Source organism: Palaemon carinicauda, chromosome 24 (assembly GCF_036898095.1).
Source record: "Palaemon carinicauda isolate YSFRI2023 chromosome 24, ASM3689809v2, whole genome shotgun sequence".
In the NCBI taxonomy this organism is placed as follows: Eukaryota; Metazoa; Arthropoda; class Malacostraca; order Decapoda; family Palaemonidae; genus Palaemon; species Palaemon carinicauda.
This window is the reverse complement of record NC_090748.1, coordinates 78,479,911-78,503,623: the sequence shown is the minus strand read 5'-3', so window position 1 is coordinate 78,503,623 and position 23,713 is coordinate 78,479,911. Positions and strand designations below refer to the sequence as shown.

General features: G+C 47.5%; 1 protein-coding gene across 2 annotated transcripts in view; it reads left to right on the top strand.

Moving 5' to 3' along the window:
* LOC137618164 (uncharacterized) overlaps positions 1-23,713 on the top strand; it is a 77,170-nt gene that overhangs the window by 41,522 nt on the left and 11,935 nt on the right. The gene's annotated exons all lie outside the window — the stretch shown is intronic.

The window sequence follows — 23,713 nt, the reverse complement described above, 5'->3', positions numbered from 1 at the left end:
AACTTCATTACTGTATTCTATATTAGGATTATGCGTACAGCACTCAAGCTTTCAGAATACTCCTCCTGAAGAAATAAGAAATTGTTCTTTTCCCCTGGTCTTATGTGCTTTTCTAATCACAGACATTTTTAATTTTTCCATTATATAAAATTTCCAAATTTTGATGAGATTTATTATTCTTATACTTGCATGATGTTCATATTGGTTTTTCTCGAAGCTTTGTTGACAACTACCCCAAAATGAAAACATGCCTTCCCCTCTGGGAACCACCATGCCATTCGGAGGTTGATGGCCACTAAATAGTCGATGATGCAACGTATTAACTTCTACCTCAGTCTCAAAGTAAAAAACCCAATCATTAGTCCCTTTACGTCACTGATCAGTGGAAAAGAGGGGTTATGTATATGAATATCAGATGAGTATAGGAATAATAAATTATATTATTAAAATTTGGTTATTATTTTTATAAAACTCCCCTAATGTTCATATTGCTTATTCACAAAATATGATGGAAGTGGGATAGTGAATGAAAGAGATGGCAAAGCAACAAACTAGATTATTAAAATTATTAACCACTTGTGACTAATTTAAAAGGTTACCAATCCTAACCCCAATTAAACTCGCAATCACTCAGGTGTTCGAGTTGGACTCCAAACATATACTCGCTATCCACCGTTTAAAACTAAATTGTTCCTGTGCAAAATACAAACCTTCAGCTCTTTACTATGGAGTATTATTTTGGCGAAGCTGAAACCAGCCGATAAGCTTTTTTGTTAAGGTGAAACTACCCACTGTCCTCCTGCTCACACCAGCACTAGCGATTAACCGTCACTTTTTATTTCGACTCGGTACAGTAAAGACATAATCTCTCTCCCACCAAACCATTTTAACCGCAAACTCCACTGCCTGTTTTCCAGCAGTAGTGGAGTTTTGACTGTACCTTACAGTACCTCAGGAAAGAAAAACTCCACTCAGTGTCGGTGGTGAATGGGTTTTGTTCAGCCTTGAACATTGTCTTCGAACTGAATCGAGTTGACATTTCCTCCTCGATGGAATTATCACTCCTCATATGGAACTTTGAGCGTTCCTGCCCTTAGTCGGAAGTTAGACCACCTCCTTGGAACGTTGTCAGGATGTTACATTCACGGTAAGGAGCCCCTTATGAGCCTTCACGTCAAGCCTTGGATAAGGACTTGACCTTAAAGACGGTTTTCTTTTGGCCCTGACATCTGCAGGTAAAGTCAGCGAGTTACATGGTCTTTCATACTACATTGCCCATTCAGGGGGAGGGGAGACAAATCACACTCCGTTTCGTCCCTGAGTTTATTGTAAAGTCTCAAAATGTGTCCTTAGTGAATCCTAGATTTGGGCCCTTTCAGATTGGGAGTCTCCGATCGGTAACTGACAATACTGATCAACTGTTACTATGTCCCGTAAGGACGAAAAGATTATATCTCGTAAGAATGAGAAGACCTTGACCCCAGATGAACAAGCTGTTCATCAGCACGGGGAAGACCAAGAGGAGAATCACGAAGAACTCGATCTCCTCTTGGATCAGGCGAATAATAGAAAGGGCACAGGCCTCATGCACATCAATGTCAGGTAGATGTCCCCGTGCCCATGATGTCAGAGGAGTAAATACTTCCCTGGCTTTCCAAAAGAATTTTTTGGTTCAGCAGGTACTGCAAGCAGGCAAGTGGAAATATCAAACAACGTTTGCCTCCCTCTACCTGCAAGACATAACCCACAGGAGCCTAGACACATTCTCAATAGGTCTTGTGGTGGATGCTCATAACATGATGTAAACACCTCAGTTTCCTTGTGGGACAAATATCAGAGGTTCGAGGGCAGAGGTTACCTGTGGAGTAAGTCTAGGATGAATGTGGCAGTGACTGCCCACTTCCTACTTCATCTTACCCTCTCTTTGGGTGCCACATTCTGGGGACTCTGCACAGCTAACCTCGTTCTTCTGTGGGTGAGTAGCATGCTCTTTGGACAACTGCATTTACATGTATATATGTGTTATGTCCCCATCCTCCTGTCAGGGGGAAGTGGGAAGAAATATACATTAGTAGAGGGTACGGTCCGAATAGCTGTGATGTATGTTCCAACATTGATTCCTTATACTCCAGCAATGATTGTCTAGGCCATTATCCTACGAGGATAGTGTGGTGGAGAATCCCTCAAGGTATCACCATACAGAGGCCAGGATTGTATTTTGCTCAGGAACACGTGACAAATTTGGAAGTAATTTGCATTTTTCCTAGCAATACAAACCTGGAGCTCTTTACACCTATTGACCTGCCAGCACCAACCTTCTGGAAGTCCTGCTGCAATTACTAGAGTGACGGTTAGTCGCTAGTGCTGCTGTCAGCGGGAGTGTTAACCTACCCCCCCCCCCCCCCCCCACTAACTAGCGGTAGGTAGTTACACCCTGACAAGAAAGCTTATTGGCTGGTTTTAGCTTCGCAGAAATAATACTCCACAGTAAAGAGCTCCAGGTTTGTATTGCTAGGAAAAATGTTATTTTCATTAGTAAAAACGGATTTTGAGCGAAGCGAAAAATCTATTTTTGGGTGAGATAGCCATGGCGTCCTGATGGAAGGTTCCTGTTTGGTAGCTTCCTTGGGTATAAGACTACTAAGATATTCCCAGAGAATTTAACCACAGGTTATCACAGAATTCTAACTTCTGGAGCGAGTATCTCAAAGGTTTCCCTTTAAGACATCGTAATACAACAGGGGACACGCATGTCTGAACGTGCCACATAGCTATCTTCACCCCGAACAGAGTTAATGCTTCGGTGTGTAAGGACTGAGAATAGCTGGGAGCCGTTCCACAGCTAATCTCACTCGTGGCTACTACTGATACTCGAGACGTAAACAAACGGACGCCATTGCTCTGATGACGTCACGCCCGTCTTCATCCTGAAGCCAGTTGCTGCCCATCACCATGATACAATTGTGTAGGGTGGGAACAAAACTGGACGAAGTAGTAGGGAGGGTCCATCAGGACGCCATGGCTATCTCACCCAAAAATAGATTTTTCGCTTCGCTCAAAATCCGTTTTTTGGGCTCAAGCCATGGCGTCCTGATGGAAGAGTACCAGAGAATCAATGTATCGTGGTAGATTTTCCCCCAGTGTTAAGTGCCTAGGCATTGACAAAACAGCAAAGTAATCTTAGGTAAAGAACCATAGGAACGAAGTATCCTGCCCCCCTTTGGTAGGAAGTTCCCATGGGCTATGCCGACGTCAAAGTGGTATTGAAGGGCTATTCATCCTGACAGAAGAACTTGAAGAACTTAGAGGTGAAGCAGAATGTTTGATATTTGTATAGGAACATTCTGAATTAGACCAGTGGTGGTTGGGCACTGTGTATAGAGTTCATCTCTTGGTTATCAGAAGTAAGTTTTCGTGTAGGAACCTTACTGAGACAGGGTGAATATAATTTAGGATTAGACATCTTAAATTCTTCATGACCATAAGAAAGGAGGAATAAATAAAACTATGACAGTATGTATTTCATAGTAGGTAGGAGCTGAAAGAGACGCATAAGTAATAAAATAGAAATTTTATTTCACAATGCAGAAATTAAATAATTTACAGCAAAAGTAAAGTTCATTTACAGTAATAATAATGTACATAGAAATAAAGGCTTGCTCTTGAATCTGAAAAGGAATTTCAGGATTAGTAGGTACTCGTTCTCGAGGAACGCAAGTCTTTAAACAACACATCATGCTCAAGGCATGCGGCACTTGTGTGACACTATGACATTTCACCTGGGATAAGAACAGTTATAAAAGCACTAAGTGTTTTTAGACATCACTATGAATCGCTCGAGGGTCAACATAGGCACCCGAAGAGTTAGAGTCCCAAGTAACTCACTGTTCTACGCAGAGTTAGGTGCAGGTTTCATAACACTACCTGCGGCTACCACAAAATGTTTGACTTCGTGCACTTGTTTCGCATAATGTTTAAAGAAAACTCGCGAGGACTTCCAGCCCGTAAAGTTCTTAAGGCTTTCAAAGTCCATGCTCTGAAAGAAGTTCAGAGAAGATGCCACTTTTCTAGGATCATGACCAGCGGGTGTACTGTTCGGATCCGCTCTGCGAATGAAGTAGGTGATTTTCGCTCTTAATTGTTTCAGTGACAAGTCGCTGCCCGATGTTTCTCCTTTGAAGAGTTGGCCTCCACCAAAGTTCGAAGTTCTGCGAAGATAGACCTTGAGACTCTCTACTGGACATAGAGAGACATCCTCCTTCAGGGGGCATATTCTCCAAGGGCCCCATCTTTTGGTGGGTAATTCGTTTTTAGCGAGAAACGTCGGATTAGGGGAGAGGGTCACTTCTCCTGAATCGGTAAACAGGATGTGTCCCTCTTCTCTTGATAATGCCACTATTTCGCTGACTCGAGCTCCCGAAGCGAGAGCAAATAAGAATATAACTTTCTGAGTCAGATCCTTGAGGGGGCATGAATCGTTGTCCAAGTTGGAGGCGAAATGGAGTACCTTGTCTAGTGACCAGGAGATCGGTTTCGGAGGGGGTGCTGGACGTAGGCGAGCACATGCTTTTGGTAATTTGTTAAAGATGTCGTTGGACAGATCAATTTGGAAAGCATATAGAATTGGTCTAGCCAAGGCCGATTTGCAGGTTGAAATCGTATTGGCTGCTAATCCTTGTCCATGAAGGTGAATGAAGAAGGACATACAGAAATCAATGGTGATTTCTTTAGGATTTTTTGCCTTGACAAAGGAGACCCATTTCCTCCAGGATGATTCATATTGCCGTCTCGTGGATTCGGTCTTGTATTCCTCTAGGAAGTCTAGACTTTTCTTCGAGATCCCAAACCTCTTCTTTGCGGCAAGGGAGAGAAAATCATGAGATGAAGGTCCTTGATTTTCGATGATGAAGCGAAGACAGTCGACTTCTGTACTTGTTGAGAGAGAACTGGGCCCGGGAGAGGGATCAGCTTGGGCTGCAGCTCCAGGACCAGGGGGTACCAGTTGCTCCGGGGCCACTTGGGAGCCACTAGGGCCGCTGTCCCTTTGAAGGTTCTCAGTTTGGAGAGGACTTTCAACAGAAGGTTGGTGGGAGGGAACAGGTATATCTTGGACCACCTGTTCCAGTCCAGTGACATGGCGTCCACCGCTTCTGCTTTGGGGTCCTCGTACGGGGCTACGTACAGAGGAAGTTGATTGTTGTCGCTCGTTGCAAAGAGATCTATCTGAAGTTCTGGGACTTGGTGAGAGATGAAGGAGAACGATCTTGCGTCTAGAGACCATTCCGACTCTATCGGGTTTGTCCGAGATAGAGCATCCGCTGTCACATTGCGGAATCCTTGTAGGTGAACTGCAGACAGGTGCCACTTCTTCTTCTCCGCCAGACGGAAGATTGGGAGAAGCACCTGATTTATCTGGGGCGATCTTGAGCCTTGGCGATTGAGACAACGAACTACCACCGAGTTGTCTAGGGTTAGACGGATGTGGATCGAGGGCGGCGGGGATAACTTCTTCAGAGTTAGAAGGACCGCCATGGCCTCCAAGATGTTTATGTGGAACGTCTTGAATAGTGGAGACCAGGTACCTTGAGCCTGTTTCAGGTGGGAGTGACCTCCCCAGCCTTCCAGTGAGGCATCCGTGTGGATGTTGAGTGATGGAGGAGGGTGTTGGAGAGGAATGGACCTTTTCAGGGCCTTTGCTTCCGACCACGGCTTTAGGAGGCGTCGAAGTCTGTTTGGAAGCCGTCTCTTGAGGTCTCTTCGAGCGATGGATGCCGAGCGTCTCCAGACTCCCGCGGCATCCTTTAGCTGTGCACGAAGCACTGGGTTTGTCACTGAGGCGAATTGTAGAGAGCCTAGAACTCGTTCCTGCTGTCGTCTTGAAATGCGTTTGGATTTCAGTAGTCGCTTGACAGACCCTGCTATTTCCTTCCTTTTCTTCTGGGGGATGGAAAGGCGGTGTGACTGAAGATTCCAGTGGATTCCCAACCACTGAAACTTCTGAGCTGGAGAGAGGCGAGATTTCTTCTCGTTGATCTTGAATCCCAGGTGTTCTAGGTACTGGGTAACTTCGTTGCAAGACTTTGCACACTTTTCGGGCGATGGAGCCCAGACTAGCCAATCGTCGAGGTAGGCCATCACCTGGACGTTTCTTAGGCGGAGCTGTTGTACTATGGCATCCGCCAGTTTTGTGAAGATCCGAGGGGCCACATTGAGGCCGAATGGCATGGCCCGGAAGGCGTAGCTTTTCCTTTGGAGTCGAAATCCTAGGTAGGAGGAAGCGTGATGGTTCATTGGAATGTGCCAATAGGCATCCGCCAGGTCTATAGAGACTGTGTAGGAACCTTGAGGCAGAAGGGTCCTTATTTGTTGAAGCGTCAGCATCTTGAATTTGTTGTTCTCTATGAACTTGTTGAGGGGGGATAAGTCCAGAATGACTCTGAGTTTGTCTGAGTCCTTCTTGGGAACGCAAAACAGTCTCCCTTGGAACCTGGTGGACTTTACCTTCCTTATCACCTTCTTGTTCAAGAGGTCTAGAACATATTCTTCCAGAAGGGGGGTCGATTGCTGGAAGAACTGCTGGAAGATTGGGGGTGGTTGCGTCCAACTCCAGCCTAGACCGTTCTTGATGATGCTGTGTGCCCAGGGATCGAAGGTCCAACGATCCTGGAATTGGCGGAGTCTTCCTCCCACCGGAAGCACTTCATTGCTTCTGGTGTCCCGAGGACTTGTTGCCTCGGCCGCTAGCTCCCTTTCCTCCTCTACCTCTGGAGGGACGGCGAGATGCGTCTCTGCTTGCACCCCTGAACGAGCCTCTACCTTTGGCATGAAAGGTAGTGGATGGTTGCTCAAAGGCAGGGGTGAAGACCGGTGACTGTGACAACACCGGTTGGGGGACCAATTGAAAGGTCTGTTGTGGTTGGGCAACCACTTGGGAGGTAGCGGGTCCCGGAAACTGACGTCGTTGCTGACGTTGCTGGGGTTTTGGCTTTTGAGGTTTCCTCTTAGGCTGAGGTCCATCGTCCTGAGAGGGTTTCCTTTTTCTGGACATGCCCCACTTGTGGAGAAGGTTCCTATTCTCCGTGGCGGCTCTGTCAGTTATTTCCTTGACAAGGTCAGAAGGAAACAGGTGCTTTCCCCAGATGTTGGAGGAAATCAGCCTCCGGGGTTCGTGTTTCACGGTGGCACCGGCAAACACGAATTCACGACAGGCTCTTCGAGCCTTTATGAAGTGGTACAAGTCCTTCATTACTGTCAGTAAGTGGGATTTGGAGAGTACCATGTAGTGATCTGGTACTCTAGTGTCACAGGCCATCACTTCCAGTTGGACTTGATGAGAAAGAGATGCCGCAAGCCTCTCCTTCGTGTCTTGTTCCCGGCGAAGGAGGTGATCGTTGAGCTTAGGGAGGTCTTCATTAAACTGACGTCCGGCGACGTCAGGATCGAGCCTTCCCACGACGAAAGTATGCTGAACATCTTTCCAGTGTCGAGCGTCAGGGGGAGTCACGATGGAGAAGGGTCTGCACTCCTCCAGTGCAGGGCAGGGTTTCCCTTCTTCCGCCGCTTTAAGGCATGCAGCTAAGGCCTTTTCCAAGAAAGGAAGAACCGCAGTGTCAGGTGCAACATACGTAGGATGCTTCTTGCTCAAAGCCGGAAGCTTAGAGCAGGTAAAGCCCCTACTCTTAAATGCGGAGGCTAGCATAGCCTGGGCCTTTGTGAGATCGAACACTATCTCTTCTTTAGGTTCGGTCTCTTCCTTCGAGGCAGGTTCGGAACGAAGCCGGACGTAACAGTCCGGGTAGGCCTCAAAGCTTGGGAAGAACTCCACATCTTCCAACGGGACCGTGCCGATCTTGTCACTAACAAAGATCCTGCCGGTCGCAATAACCATATGCTCTGCATACCTCCACGGGTTGGCATGAGAGCAAGCGGGGAGATCCTTGACCGAAATCTTCTTCGGTTCTCTGGATCCAATCATCGACCTGATGGACTCCTGGTTCTCCTTCAGCCTGTCGTCCATGACGGCTCTAATCAGCCGGATCAGTTCTTGGGTAGAAGAAGAAGGATCCGGAGTCGAGGAGGTAGACGGAATGGACATTTCCGTCGGTGTAGGAGTAGGAGGAGGGATGGACGAGGGAGCAGCTCCAAGCTCCGACTCGGTGTACTCCACCTTGTCTTCGTCCTCTTCGGCTCCTTGAGCCATAAGCGTCTTCTCCGTGTCTTCCGAGACGTCTGAGATCTGTTCATCATCCTCGGAATCTAAACGACACTCGTGCATGGACTGAGCCATGACCACATCAGGTTCCACCGTAATTTGGACAGTGGGGATCGCATCTTTTGGTACCACTGAGTCAGGGGAGGCCTTAGGGAACAACAGGGACCTCAGTTCTTCGGTGGCCAGGTACGGTCCAGTAGCATTTTTCTGAAAGCCACGCACCCACTTGCGCAGCTTTTCACGAGAAATGTCTCTAACCTCCGCTGAGGGAGGGTTATGGAAGGCCTCAACTAGGTGGGCCTGGCAGACCGTACAATCCAGTGGATTCCAAAACTTCACATCCCCTTTCTTGTCTGCACAAGGGGCGTGAGTCCTGCAAGCCGTATGCCCGTAAAACTGCGGGCGTTTCACAGCGCAGAAGGCGAAGTCACACTTCATCTGCTCCTCCTGTGGAAGAAAGAGAAAATGAGTATGGGGGAGTCATAAGAATGGCTCTTAAACTAAGTTAATATTAATCATTAATTTTAACTTAAAGAAGGTGTGATGCATAGAGAATGAAAACAGTAAAGGAGAACATGCTCCATGCATCTCGCCCGGCTGGTTACCATAAGCTTGGTCCTTGGATAATCCAAATGACCGAGATCATTGGATATAGTTTCCTAGAATTCCCAGTATTTTGGAACACCATGGAAAACCAAGGACAAGATTGGGATCGAATTCATTCGGTTCCCAGTTAAGAGCCAGAAGGCCTCATTAAAGGGTAACTGCTTCTGGCAACCAGCCGTGCTAAGATGCACATAGCATGCTGGAATTAGAAGAATGCAAAGAGACAGCATGATCACTAATAGAGCAGTACTAGGTACTGATCTTAATAGCAGAAGCAGCTTATCTGTTTGCGATATAGGGCTATCCTAGTCTTATGATAGCTACAGTAAGGGGGTGCAAGTATTCTTGACGCCTCCGGGGCATCCGGCAAGCCGCCGGCATGCCGGAGCTCGCTCCAGCATAGATTCTGGCATTAGAACAGACAATTTTCAAAAGTCAGTTAAATACCAGGATGGCGGCCGCCGGCACAACGGCGGCACGCCGGCAGGAAGCGGCGGCTCCGGCAGTCGGAGGATGCCAGGTTGGTGACTGGGATAAGGATGGTAAAGGCAGTATCGGGTTGCCGGCAGTATATGCCGGCACTCCGGTGATCGACCGGCAAGCGGACGATTAGATAGGAGTAGGAGAGCCGCCGGTAGTAGCCGGCGGCAGCCGGCAGTCCCTCGGTACACGGGGGGCTGGCGGCAAGGGTAGGGAAGTCACCAAGTAGGAGGCAGGTATTGCCGACAGTAGAGGCGGCAAGAGACCGGCACCCGGATAGATAGAGAGACAGGGGGAGGGGGGAAGGGATGCAGGAAGTACCGTCAGGGTTCCAGACATCCCTCCCCCTCCCTGAGGGGGTGTACCCATGATAGAGGCAGGCTCTAACATCCATGAGCAGGGGTCACTAGGGACCGGGAGCTAGGTAGCCCAAGGGAGGGCTAGGGAACACCCAAGAGGAGGGGGGGGGGAGACTCCCATATGCAGAACTATACTAGCAACTAACCTTATAGGACACTATGAAGGTATATGTACCAGAGTGGACTGCACAAGGAAGCTCGGGTAGCCCTACTCTTCCACCCTAAGGAGGAGTTGTAGGACAGGGGACAGATGAGTATAAACTAACCTAAGCATAGGCTAGGCTATACAAGAGATAGGTGGGGAGGGAGAAGAGAGAAGTCTTCCCAGGAAGGGTTTCTGTACCAGAGCGGCCACTAAGGGAAGGGAGGACACTCCCTAACCTAAGATCAGGCTGATCGGCTAAAACGGTGCAAGAGTACAGTTTCAGCATGGAACAGAGAAACCTTCCTAACCCGACCTAGAACAGGGCTAAAGGTCCTGAACTAGGCAGGGAAGAAGACATATCGCTATCGCAGGAAAGTCATAGACTATCCTAGCCATAGAGGTAGGCTAGCCTAACCTCACTCTCAGACGCAGCCCTAAAGGGGGTTCATTCCTTTAGGGAGGACAGAGAGGCGATATATACTCTATTAGACAATTAATCCCTTTACTCAGAAAAGGGATCAAGGCTAAATAGAGGGAATGCCAAGGCAGGGGATGAAGGAAGCATATAGGGGTCCTAATATTAGGTTAGGCTAGAAAGAATCACTGACTAGCCTATCCCCTATATGGTCCCTGAAGGCGAAAACATTTGCATCACTGTCAAAAGTATTGTAAAATAATAATGCCACTATCTTCATAACTTAGTCTAGGATCACTAATAAATCATGCATGAACACTTGTATGTAGGCTCCTGGCCTGGGGGCTAAAGTAGCCGACTGGTATGAGGTCAATCGATGACCGATAAAAAGCGTCTAAACACGATATAAAAGTTCCTAGCTATGAAGACTAAATAAACTAATGTATTCGATTAGTATATAATGCCGGAAACGTTGTTGTGGCTAACTAAATAAGACATGCAAAACAACAACGACGCCATAAAATGGCGGGTCCGGTAGAGGCACAGCTCTGCCACAAAACATCAATTATTTCGAAAAGTAATATTTACTTTACGGCCAGAGCTTAATTAAACAATACTGGAACCTTGTACTCAACTTTCCAGAAGAAGGCGAGGCTGAAGGTAACGACATAGCGAAGATGCAAAACGATAAAGATAACACAGGGAAAATCCGTCTAAGTAGGCCAGCTACTAAACAAAGGATGAAGACGGGCGTGACGTCATCAGAGCAATGGCGTCCGTTTGTTTACGTCTCGAGTATCAGTAGTAGCCACGAGTGAGATTAGCTGTGGAACGGCTCCCAGCTATTCTCAGTCCTTACACACCGAAGCATTAACTCTGTTCGGGGTGAAGATAGCTATGTGGCACGTTCAGACATGCGTGTCCCCTGTTGTATTACGATGTCTTAAAGGGAAACCTTTGAGATACTCGCTCCAGAAGTTAGAATTCTGTGATAACCTGTGGTTAAATTCTCTGGGAATATCTTAGTAGTCTTATACCCAAGGAAGCTACCAAACAGGAACCTTCCATCAGGACGCCATGGCTTGAGCCCAAAAATAAATTTTTGAATATACTTACCCGATGATCATGTAGCTGTCAACTCCGTTGCCCGACAGAAATCTACGGTCGGGATACGCCAGCGATCGCTATCCAGGTGGGGGTGTACACAACAGCGCCATCTGTGAGTAGGTACTCAAGTACTTCTTGTCAACAAGAACTCAATTTTCTCCTCGGTCCACTGGTTCTCTATGGGGAGGAAGGGAGGGTTCTTAAATTCATGATCATCGGGTAAGTATATTCAAAAATTTATTTTACTAATGAAAATAACATTTTTCAATATTAATCTTACCCGATGATCATGTAGCTGATTCACACCCAGGGTGGTGGGTGGAGACCAGCATACATGTTAACAAAAGAAGCTAAGTATCCCGTATTTCATTTTATCAGTTATTCAAAATAACAAACATAAAATAAATAAGTACCTGGTAAGGAATACGACTTGAACTATTACTCTGCCTTTTTTAAGTACGTCTTCCTTACTGAGCCTAGCGGTCCTCTTAGGATGCTGAACGACTCCTAGGTGCTGAATTATAAAGGGCTGCAACCCATACTAAAGGACCTCATCACAACCTCTAACCTAGGCGCTTCTCAAGAAAGAATTTGACCACCCGCCAAATCAACCAGGATGCGGAAGGCTTCTTAGCCTTCCGTACAACCCAAAAAACAACAATAAAAAGTATTCAAGAGAAAGATTAAAAAGGTTATGGGATTATGGGAATGTAGTGGCTGAGCCCTCACCTACTACTGCACTCGCTGCTACGAATGGTCCCAGGGTGTAGCAGTTCTTGTAAAGAGACTGGACATCTTTGAGATAGAATGATGCGAACACTGACTTGCTTCTCCAATAGGTTGCATCCATAACACTCTGCAGAGAACGGTTCTGTTTGAAGGCCACTGAAGTAGCAACAGCTCTCACTTCATGTGTCCTTACCTTCAGCAAAGCAAGGTCTTCTTCCTTCAGATGAGAATGTGCCTCTCTAATCAGAAGCCTGATGTAGTAAGAAACTGCGTTCTTAGACATCGGTAGAGTAGGCTTCTTGATAGAACACCATAAAGCTTCTGATTGTCCTCGTAATGGCTTTGACCTTCTTAAATAGTACCTAAGAGCTCTTACTGGGCAAAGTACTCTCTCTAGTTCGTTCCCCACCAAGTTGGACAGGCTTGGGATCTCGAACGACTTAGGCCAAGGACGGGAAGGAAGCTCGTTTTTAGCCAAAAAACCGAGCTGCAAGGAACATGTAGCCGTTTCAGATGTAAAACCTATGTTCCTGCTGAAGGCGTGGATCTCACTGACTCTTTTAGCTGTTGCTAAGCACACGAGGAAAAGAGTTTTTAATGTGAGGTCCTTAAAAGAGGCTGATTGGAGCGGTTCAAATCTTGATGACATTAGGAACCTTAAAACCACGTCTAGATTCCAGCCTGGTGTGGACAACCGACGTTCCTTTGAGGTCTCAAAAGACCTAAGGAGGTCCTGTAGATCTTTGTTGGTGGAAAGATCCAAGCCTCTGTGGGGGAATACCGCTGCCAACATACTTCTGTAACCCTTGATCGTAGGAGCTGATAGGGATCTTACGTTCCTTAGATGTAACAGGAAGTCAGCAATCTGGGTTACAGTGGTACTGGTTGAGGAAACTGCATTCGCCTTGCACCAGCTTCGGAAGACTTCCCATTTAGACTGATAGACTCTGAGAGTGGATGTCCTCCTTGCTCTGGCAATCGCTCTGGCTGCCTCCTTCGAAAAGCCTCTAGCTCTTGAGAGTCTTTCGATAGTCTGAAGGCAGTCAGACGAAGAGCGTGGAGGTTTGGGTGTACCTTCTTTACGTGAGGTTGACGCAGAAGGTCCACTCGTAGAGGAAGAGTCCTGGGAACGTCGACTAGCCATTGCAGTACCTCGGTGAACCATTCTCTCGCGGGCCAGAGGGGAGCAACCAACGTCAGCCGTGTCCCTTTGTGAGAGGCGAACTTCTGAAGTACCCTGTTGACAATCTTGAACGGCGGGAACGCATACAGGTCGAGATGGGACCAATCCAGCAGAAAGGCATCCACGTGAACTGCTGCTGGGTCTGGAATCGGAGAACAATACATCGGGAGCCTCTTGGTCATCGAGGTAGTGAATAGATCTATGGTGGGCTGACCCCACAGGGCCCATAGTCTGCTGCAAACATTCTTGTGAAGGGTCCACTCTGTGGGGATGACCTGACCCTTCCGGCTGAGGCGATCTGCCATGACATTCATATCGCCCTGAATGAACCTCGTTACCAGCGAAAGCTTTCGATCTTTTGACCAAATGAGGAGGTCCCTTGCGATCTCGAACAACTTCCTCGAATGAGTCCCTCCCTGCTTGGAGATGTAAGCCAAGGCTGTGGTGTTGTCGGAGTTCACCTCCACCACCTTGTTTAGCTGGAGGGACTTGAAGTTTATCAAGGCCAGATGAACCGCCAACAACTCCTTGCAATTGATGTGAAGTGTCCTTTGCTCTTGATTCCATGTGCCCGAGCATTCCTGTCCGTCCAGTGTCGCACCCCAGCCCGTGTCCGATGCGTCCGAGAAGAGACGGTGGTCGGGGGTCTGAACAGCCAATGGTAGACCTTCCTTGAGAAGAATGCTGTTCTTCCACCACGTTAGAGTAGACCTCATCTCTTCGGAAACAGGCACTGAGACCGCCTCTAGCGTCATGTCCTTTATCCAGAGAGCAGCTAGATGATACTGAAGGGGGCGGAGGTGGAGTCTCCCTAACTCGATGAACTGGGCCAGCGATAAAAGTGTCCCTGTTAGACTCATCCACTGCCTGACTGAACATCGGTTCCTTCTCAGCATGCTCTGGATGCATTCTAGGGCTTGATTGATCCTTGGGGCCGACGGAAAAGCCCGAAAAGCTCGACTCTGAATCTCCATACCTAGATAGACAATGGTCTGGGATGGGACGAGCTGGGACTTCTCTATATTGACCAGGAGGCCCAATTCCTTGGTCAGATCCATAGTCCATCTGAGATTCTCCAGACAGCGACGACTTGTTGGAGCTCTTAAAAGCCAGTCGTCCAAATAGAGGGAGGCTCTGATGTCTGCCAAGTGAAGGAATTTCGCAATATTCCTCATCAGTCTGGTAAACACAAGAGGTGCCGTGCTTAGGCCAAAGCACAGGGCTTGGAACTGGTACACAACCTTTCCAAAGACGAACCTTAGGAAAGGTTGGGAGTCTGGATGGATGGGGACGTGAAAGTACGCGTCTTACAGGTCTAACGAGACCATCCAGTCCTCCTGCCTGACCGCTGCTAGGACCGACTTCGTCGTCTCCATCGTGAACGTCTGCTTGGTGACAAAAGCATTGAGAGCACTGACGTCCAGCACCGGTCTCCAACCTCCTGTCTTCTTCGCTACCAGGAAGAGACGGTTGTAGAAGCCCGGGGATTGATGGTCCCGGACTATGACTACCGCTTCCTTTTGTAGCAAGAGCGACACCTCTTGTTGCAACGCTAGCCTCTTGTCCTTCTCCTTGTAGTTGGGAGAGAGGTTGATGGGAGATGTAGCTAGAGGGGGACTGCGGCAGAACGGAATTCTGTATCCCTCCCTTAGCCACTTCACAGACTGAGCGTCTGCACCTCTGCTCTCCCAAGCTTGCCAGAAGGTCTTGAGTCTGGCTCCCACTGCTGTCTGGAGAGGAAGGCAGTCAGAACTTGCCTTTTGCGGACTTGGAACCCTTCTTGGATTTGCCACGGTGACTGTCGGCACGGGTACCTCCTCTGCTGGAGGTTCTGCCACGAAAGGGCGGGATGAACCTAGTTGCAGGTGTGTCTACTGCTGCAGGGCGGAAGGGTCTAGGCACGGAAGGTAAGGTTTTAGCCTTACGTGCGGAAGATGCCATCAGATCATGGGTATCCTTCTGGATAAGAGAGGCAGCCATCCCCTTGATCAGCTCCTCCGGAAACAGACACTTGAAGAGAGGAGCAAACAACAACTCTGACTTCTGACAAGGGGTGATACCAGCCGATAAGAAGGAGCAAAGATGTTCTCTCTTCTTAAGCACTCCCGACACGTACGAAGCCGCAAGCTCACCAGACCCATCCCGAATAGCTTTGTCCATGCTAGACATGATCAGCATGGCCGAGTCCTTATCCGAAGGGGAAGTCTTTCTGCTTAAAGCTCCCAAACACCAATCGAGGAAGTTGAAGATCTCGAAGGCACGAAAGACTCCCTTCAACAGATGATCCATATCAGAAAAGGACCAGCAGATCTTCGATCGTCTCATAGCCAACTTGCGGGGAGAGTCAACCAGACTTGAGAAGTCGCCCTGGGCAGAGGCAGGAACTCCCAAGCCGGGTTCCTCTCCCGTGGCATACCAGACGCTCGACTTAGAAGCAAGCTTGGTAGGCGGAAAGATGAAAGCAGTCTTTCCCAGTTGCTTCTTGGACTGCAACCACTCTCCCATAACCCTCAAAGCTCTCTTGGATGAGCGTGCGAGAACAAGCTTGGTGAAGGCAGGAGCAGCAGACTGCATGCCCAGAGCAAACTCGGAGGGAGGAGAGCGAGGGGTTGCAGACACAAACTGCTCTGGATACAAGTCCCTGAACAAGGCAAGGACTTTACGAAAGTCTAAGGAGGGAGGCGTAGACTTGGGCCCTTCAAAGTCGGAGTGCGGTTCATCCAAATGTGCAGCTTCGTCATCTGATACTCCATCATCCGAAAGCTGAGTAGGAAGTGGCAAAGGCATAGCAGAAAGCTGAACGGCTGAATCCGGCAGTACGGGTGCATGCGTAGCTGCTGCGGATCCAACATCAAGCCGCTGCTGGTCAGTCTGCGAGCTGGCAACAACAAAAGCAGAGTGCTGGTGCGTGGGAGGGGTTGCGGTGGGTTGCGGAGCATGCTGTATGGTATGCGGAGCATGCTGTATGGTATGCGGAGCATGCCGCATGGGTTGCGGAGCATGCCGCATAGAGACAGAACCCGGCAGCTCTACAGCACCTTCCCACTGCTGATGCGGTAGCTCACGCATGTCAACGGATGGTGCAGCAAGAACATGCGTCTGGCAGGGTGGACTGCGCATCGGTGGTGGAGCTCTCACAGGTGGAGTGTGGGAGCAGGCAGCCGCAGTATCTGCTGAGCGCACAACCTCGGCGGGTTGTAGGTTAACAGGTGCAGTGTCAACCTTCTCAGCATGATACTCCTGCATGAATGCCGCAAGCTGAGACTGCATAGTCTGCAGCATGGACCACTTAGGGTCTACCGTGGTTGGAGCAGCAACAGACGGAGCAGTAGCCTGTTGTGGAACCACTCTACCTCTCTTGGGAGGTGTGCAGTCATCGGAAGACTGCAGCGAGTCCGAACTGACCCAGTGGCTACACCTGGGCCGTTGGACTCGCTCGGAAGGGACCTTACGTTTGAGCGGTCGTGAAACCTTGGTCCATCGTTTCCTCCTGGAAACTTCTTCCACAGACGAGGAATGTAAGGGCTCATTCGTCTGTTTGTGGATGGGACGATCTTTGACAGATACGTCCGCAACCACTGAGGATACATCCGTGCGCTGATCAAGGCCTGCCGAACCCTTTGGTCCTTCGACATTGCTTCTCCCCTGGGCTTGGGAGCTTGCAAGAGGTCCCGGACTGGGAGGACGACTGGCACGCACAGATGTACCCTCATGCGCAACACTGACACTGACACTTTTCACATCACTAGCACTGATAACACTTCCCACTGCACTTTTCGCTTTCAGCTCTTTGACATCTGCCAAAAGCTGATTACGGTCATTAGCCAATGACTCCACTCTGTCACCTAGAGCCTGAATGGCACGCATCATATCCGCCATGGATGGCTGAGCACTAGTAGCAGGTTCGGGAGTCACCACTACAGGGGAAGGAAAAGGTTGAGGGGCATGGGGAGAGGAAAAATCCACAGAGCGAGAAGAACTCCTCCTGATTCTCTCCTTCTCTAACCTACGTGCATTTTTAAGGAATTCGTTAAAATCGAATTCCGAAAGCCCAGCGCATTCCCCACATCGATCTTCCAATTGACAGGATTTACCCCTACAATTGGAACAAACGGTGTGAGGATCTATAGAGGCCTTCGGAAGACGCCTAGCACAAGTCCTAACGCTACACTGCCTGTACTTAGGGACTTGAGACTGGTCAGACATCTTGAATTGTAGAAGTAGTCAAGGGGGAATTCCAAAATCTAGCAAAGTTCGTTAACAATTAATCCAAATTAATTCCAAAAGCTTGCTAAGCTAAAGATAAAGCTTCCTGAATAGCGAAGACTAAACTCTAGAGTGAATACATCACCAAATCGTGAACAACAACTCCAGAATCAACAGCGTATCCAAGTAGGTCTTGCCGGCGGCACGACAGAGGAAAAATTGAGTTCTTGTTGACAAGAAGTACTTGAGTACCTACTCACAGATGGCGCTGTTGTGTACACCCCCACCTGGATAGCGATCGCTGGCGTATCCCGACCGTAGATTTCTGTCGGGCAACGGAGTTGACAGCTACATGATCATCGGGTAAGATTAATATTGAAAAATGCAAATTACTTGCAAATTTGTTATATTTTATGCAATATGCAATAAAACCTTGAATTTTCTCTATTAAGAAAAATAAAGGTATACATTTTCTCTGGTTTTGGGTCCATCAGTGTTTGAAGGGTTACTGTAATTAATTCCATATTCATCGCTAGGTTATCAACTTTCTGGGTGAGGTTCGCGGTCTGGGTGGAATTTGCTGTGTATGCGCTAAGCTTCACAACTTGGTTTTCCAATTCAGCGATTCTCGCGTCTTGTTCAGTCACAGCATCGTCTCTCATTCTCAGTACAGGGATACCTCGGTACTCGACCATAATCCGTTCGGGATCAGTGTTCGACCTCCGATTTGTTCGAGTACCGAAACCTTTTTTCCCATAAGAAATAATGGTATTTATTTTTATACGTTCCTACGCACTCCAAAATGCCCAAAATATTAATAAAACGTGTACCTAAACAACAATAATTATTTAAATGTGTACGAAATTGGTCGGAAAACTATATAAAACAATTTTAAACCATTTACTGTACAGTACATACCTTTGAGCAGCGGTTCGATGGCATACAGGAATGGATGTGGAGAGGATGGAAGGGGGAGGTTACTGCTTGGAAGGAGAGTCCCCTTCCATGATGTGGCTGGGTAGTTCTCCTTCAGGGTTTTTTTCTTTCTGCAGTAAAAGGTAGGGCAAATCTCCTTCAGGGGTTTTTTCTCTTCTGTTTCTCTTCTTTGGAGGGGAATCAGGTTGGGATGTAGCAGCTCTCTTTTCTTTTGTGAAAAACATGTCAATTGTCAGCTGCTTATTTCTCTTCTGCACTATTCTTCTAAAGTAAGACATAACATTATCATTAAAGATGTTCACTGCCCGGTTTGCTACTGCTGTTTCTGGGTGATATTTTTCCACAAAAGCCTGCAACTCTCCCCACTTCGAACACATGTCATTTATCACTGAACTCAGAACCTCCTCTCTTACATCCTCATCTTCTGAGGATTCCAGCTCCCCAATCAAATCCTGCTGCTGTTGTTGTTGCAGGTGCAACAATTCTTCAACGGTCAACTCAGTAGAGTGGCTATCAACAGGTTCATCAATGTCTTCCCTGTTGACCTCAAGCCCCATACTCCTGCCCATGCCAACAATTTCATCAACGACAACAGTGTCCTCAGAAATAACAGTAGCAGTGCTTGAACCCGCCTCTGATTGGAAACCTTCAAATTCCCTCTCTGTTACACATGATGGCTACAGCTTTCGCCAGGCAGAGTTCAATGTCCTATAGGTTACACCACGCCAAGCTTGGTCAATCATGTTCACACAGTTGAGGATGCTGAAGTGATCCTTCCAGAATTCCTTTAAGGTCAACTGTGTATCACTAGTCTCTTCAAAACACTTTTGGAAAAGGGCCTTAGTATACAGTTTTTTAAAGTTTGAAATGACCTGTTGGTCCATGGGCTGGAGTATGGGAGTAGTATTGGGGGGCAGGAATTTAATCTTGATAAAACTGTACTCTTCTTTTAAGTCTTCCTCTAGACCTGGAGGGTGTGCAGGAGCATTGTCCATCACCAGAAGACAGTTCAATGGCAAGTTCTTTTCAGTCAGGTATGCCTTAACCTGGGGGGCAAACGCTTCGTTGATCCACTCACTAAAGAATTGTCTTGTGACCCAAGATTTAGTGTTAGCGCGCCACATAACTGATAGTGCACTTTTCAAGATATTGTTTCTTTTGAAGACCCGGGGGTTTTCCGATTGGTACACTAACAAGGGTTTAATCTTGCAATTGCCACTAGCATTGGCGCACAGCAGCAACGTCAGTCTATCTTTCATTGGCTTGTGACCTGGCATCTTCGTCTCGTCCTTAGTAATGTAGGTATTGGCCGGCATTTTCTTCCAAAATAACCCGGTCTCATCGCAATTGAAGACTTGCTGCGGGATCAAATTTTTTTCCTTAATGTATCAGTCGAATTCCCCAACGTATTTTTCAGTTGCCGCCTGATCCGATCTGGCTGCCTCCCCATGCCTAGTCACATGGTGAATACAAGTTCTGTTCCGGAATTTCTCGAACCAGCCCCTGCTTGCTTTAAAAGTAAATGACGAATCACTTTCACTAGTACTGGCACTTTTCTTCACCAATTCTTCATAAATATGAAGAGCTTTCTCGCAAATGAAAGCTTCACTTATACTTTCCTCGGCCAACTGCTTTTCTTTAATAAATATAAGGAGCAACTTTTCCATTTCCTCAATTACTTGTGGCCTTTGCTTACTAATTGCTGTCACTCCCTATGCAACATTAGCTTTCTTTATCACTTCCTTATTTTTCGACTTCGCCATGCCATACTGTAAGGCTAGATCAGACACTCGTACACCATTCTCGTATTTCGCAATAATTTCCTTCTTCAACTCGATCGTTGTTCTCTCTGTTTTCCTCTTATCCTTCCCCTTATCACTAACTTTCTTGGGGCCCATTATTATCGGCAAAAGAAGACAATAAAACGCACTAAATCACAATAAATTCTCAACACGTGTTGTCGGACTGACGCTCTCTCTTGAAATGATGCTACCCGACCAAGTGAGAGTAGCCGAGATGGCCGCTCTTCTCACTCGGCCACGCGTTCGGCTGTTCGAGTTCCGATTTTTTGTTCGAACACCGCAGCAAAAATTACTCAAATTTTCTGGGCTCGAACCTGTGCCGCCCAGTGAATAAGCTCCATTTAGCACTTATTCTTAGGTAATTTACTGCTAAATATACCAGAGAAAAAATGTAAAGGAGTGCTAGGTTAACTAGCTCGCTCACCTATTGGTGTCGGTATAAAATTGGGCGTATATTCCAGAGGTCCCGCACTATTTAGATTAATCCACGACAGAGAACCCCAATAGAGGAGAGCCGTTCAACCTCACTCGGTACTACTAACAATGCATCCGCTCAGAACCCAACTCCTTTTAGCACGACGAGTAAAGTAACCCGCAATTTTGTGGTGCTCTCGAATTTTGGTTATTTTCTAGTGAATTATGGCTTCTTCGTCGGTTTCCCAGGAGACACCGTCTAAGTTAAGTACCAAGCTGGGTTTTACTGTGTTTTGAGCAACCTAGATCGTTTAATATTTATATTATAGGAGTTTATTCTCTTCGTTCATACCGATCTTGCTTGATTTCACTACAGTTGGTACTCCTGTTTTTGAGAGCTTTTAATTTTCACTTGCGGTGTTACTATGTGTATTATTTTTATTATCAAATATTATTTGTTATTGTGAATATTCATTATTTAGCGTTTAGAATCCTCGTGGTTCAATTTTTGGGCCGATATCATTTACGTATCGCTATGGCTGCCGACCTTCGTGCTAAGGCGGCAATGTTATTTTTAGCCATCAGGTGTGTCTTTTGTGATTTAATTATTTATGTTGCATGCCTTGCCCAAAAATTTTCTATGTGTTTATTCATATATTTAACGCTATTATTATTATTATAATGAATATTTGTGCCATTACTCCGTTTGATCTGTCTGGTTGGGGATCGTCAGTTGGTAGCCCTGCTGCCTCGTATCACGTGATCCTCCCCCACGCTCCCCCTCTAGCTAGGTGGGAGGCTAGGCTTCTCCCCCCTCCACTAAGGGACCGTTGCCTTCCCTCCTTTTAGAGGGGGTAGTTAAGTGTTTATGGACTTTGTCCTCCGGGTGGCCCGGCGGTTTCGTCTCTGTCTAGTCTGGTTGGCCACCGGTCAACAGAGTTGGATCCCGGTGCACCCTATTTTATATTCACTTTTCATTCTGGCTTATGTTATACGAAACCCTCCGGGTTCGATTGGCAGTTCTTAGCTACAGTTCCGCCCCCCTATTATTTTATAACATTTCCTATGATGATTATATATGACAGATCACTACCCCGGAGTCCCTAAAGGAATTGGTATTGAATATACCTTTATTTCCCGGCCCGGGGTCTACCCCGCCCCGGGAAATCAGACACCATGTGTCTTAATTCCTTGTTATTGCATCCTTTTTTATGCTCCCGGCTTGACCGGAATGGATGGCTATACTTTAGTTTCAAGTTAGACTTATGTTTAGGCCCGGGACCTCCGGTCCCGCCCCTATGTAAGAATATTACAGTTAAGCTCTAACCTTGCGTTAGACCTATGTTAGGCCCGGGTCCTCCGGACCCGCCCCTACTTAAAAAAAAAAAAAAAAAAAAAAAAAAATAATAAGTACAGTTAAGCTCTAATCTTGTGTTAGACCTATGTTAGGCCCGGGTCCTCCGGACCCGCCCCTACTTAAAGAATAGTACAGTTAAGCTCTATTCTTGTGTTAGACCTATGTTAGGCCCGGGTCCTCCGGACCCGCCCCTACTTAAAGAATAGTACAGTTAAGCTCTAATCTTGTGTTAGACCTATGTTAGGCCCGGGTCCTCCGGACCCGCCCCTATTTAAGAGAATTACAGTTTCTCATATACTATTCTTTTTATAGATGGTGCATTGTCTGACGCCGGCCTGTGCAGCTGTTCTGCACCAGCCTTGTGGCCACTCCGTCTGCCGATCTCACGCCCCTTGTGGGGTTCAACTGGAAGACGTTGTGGTATGGCACCCGGATAACTGTGTGATTTGCTTCGACCTCATCACTACCCTTGGATCTGACTCGGTGAGTCCCGTTGGCTATATTGCCTTCTTATTTTATTTACTATTAGTAAGATATATATGGTCTTGAAGGACCATTGGGAGTCTCCCTTTTATAATTCCCACTATTATTTCAGGCATCCCCGGAGCAAAAGTCTGCGGCTCGGGCCACACTGAAGGTGTGGGTTGGTGGGTTTGCCCGGAATGTGAAGTCTAAGCGGCCGTACGTCCTATCTGAGGACTACTGCACCATGGTTTACCCCAACGCCAAGTCTTCAGCTGCTGTGGCTAGGCATGTGGCAGCTCCCATCATTGCCCACATTGATGCCACTATAACGGGTCTCATCGACCCAGAGCAAGATCCATCGGACGCCCCCGGAGGTCTGGAGGATAATGTTGCCTCCATGAACCTGGACGTCGAACCAATGTTGCTAGACGAGCCGGATACAGGTAGGGTGGTAAGTGAGGCAGGTGTGTCCGGCGCTGAGATTCCTATCCTCAGCCCCGCTCTTTCTTCTTCTTCTGATCGCTCTTCTTTTCTTGGATTTTCTGGGGACCGTGATTCGTCTCAACGTTCATACCCGGTTCCCCCTAAGGATAAGTCTACTTCAAGGACCTTACCCAAAGCCCGCAAGCCTCACAAGACTTCTCATGGCTCTAAACATTGTACGAACCCGTCTTCAAAGACCTCTGGTTCCTCCTCTAAGTCTCACGACCCGGGAGTTCCTTCCGCCCCTCCTGCTGCTAGCCCGGGCCTTTCCGAATCAGCCATGCTTCGCATCGTGTCGGAGATGCAGGCAAAGTTGGTTTCGGAGATGCAGTCGAGGATGGACTCGATGTTCTCTAACTTCGGTCAGAGAATTGGGGCTTTAGAGCAAGGAGCTCCGGAGAGAGTCCAAAGCTCTCTCATCCCGGATGCCTCTAAGCTCCCGCCGTTTGCCAAGAACAACCCCTGGCGGATGGCTCTTCATTCCCCGTTCTCAGACGGAATGTTGACTCTGGAGGGCCTTGGCACTCGTCCTCTAGAGGACTTTGAATTCTTTCCTCCTGGTCTGGCATTTCCATTTCATGGTTATGCCAGACTTACCGAGGAAGCTTTAGTTCGATTAGACAAGGTCCCCAAAGAGACGGTCATCTTCCCGAAGGAGCAAGCCCAATCTGTTTGGGCCAGATTTTTGAATGACATCGGCTGCACTAACACCATGCTGACGCCTTATAAAAGCTCCTTTACGATGTTCTTAATGGACAAGAACACCTTGACTCCATGCGTCAATAAGGTGGCAGAGCTTGCCTTTCAATATGCT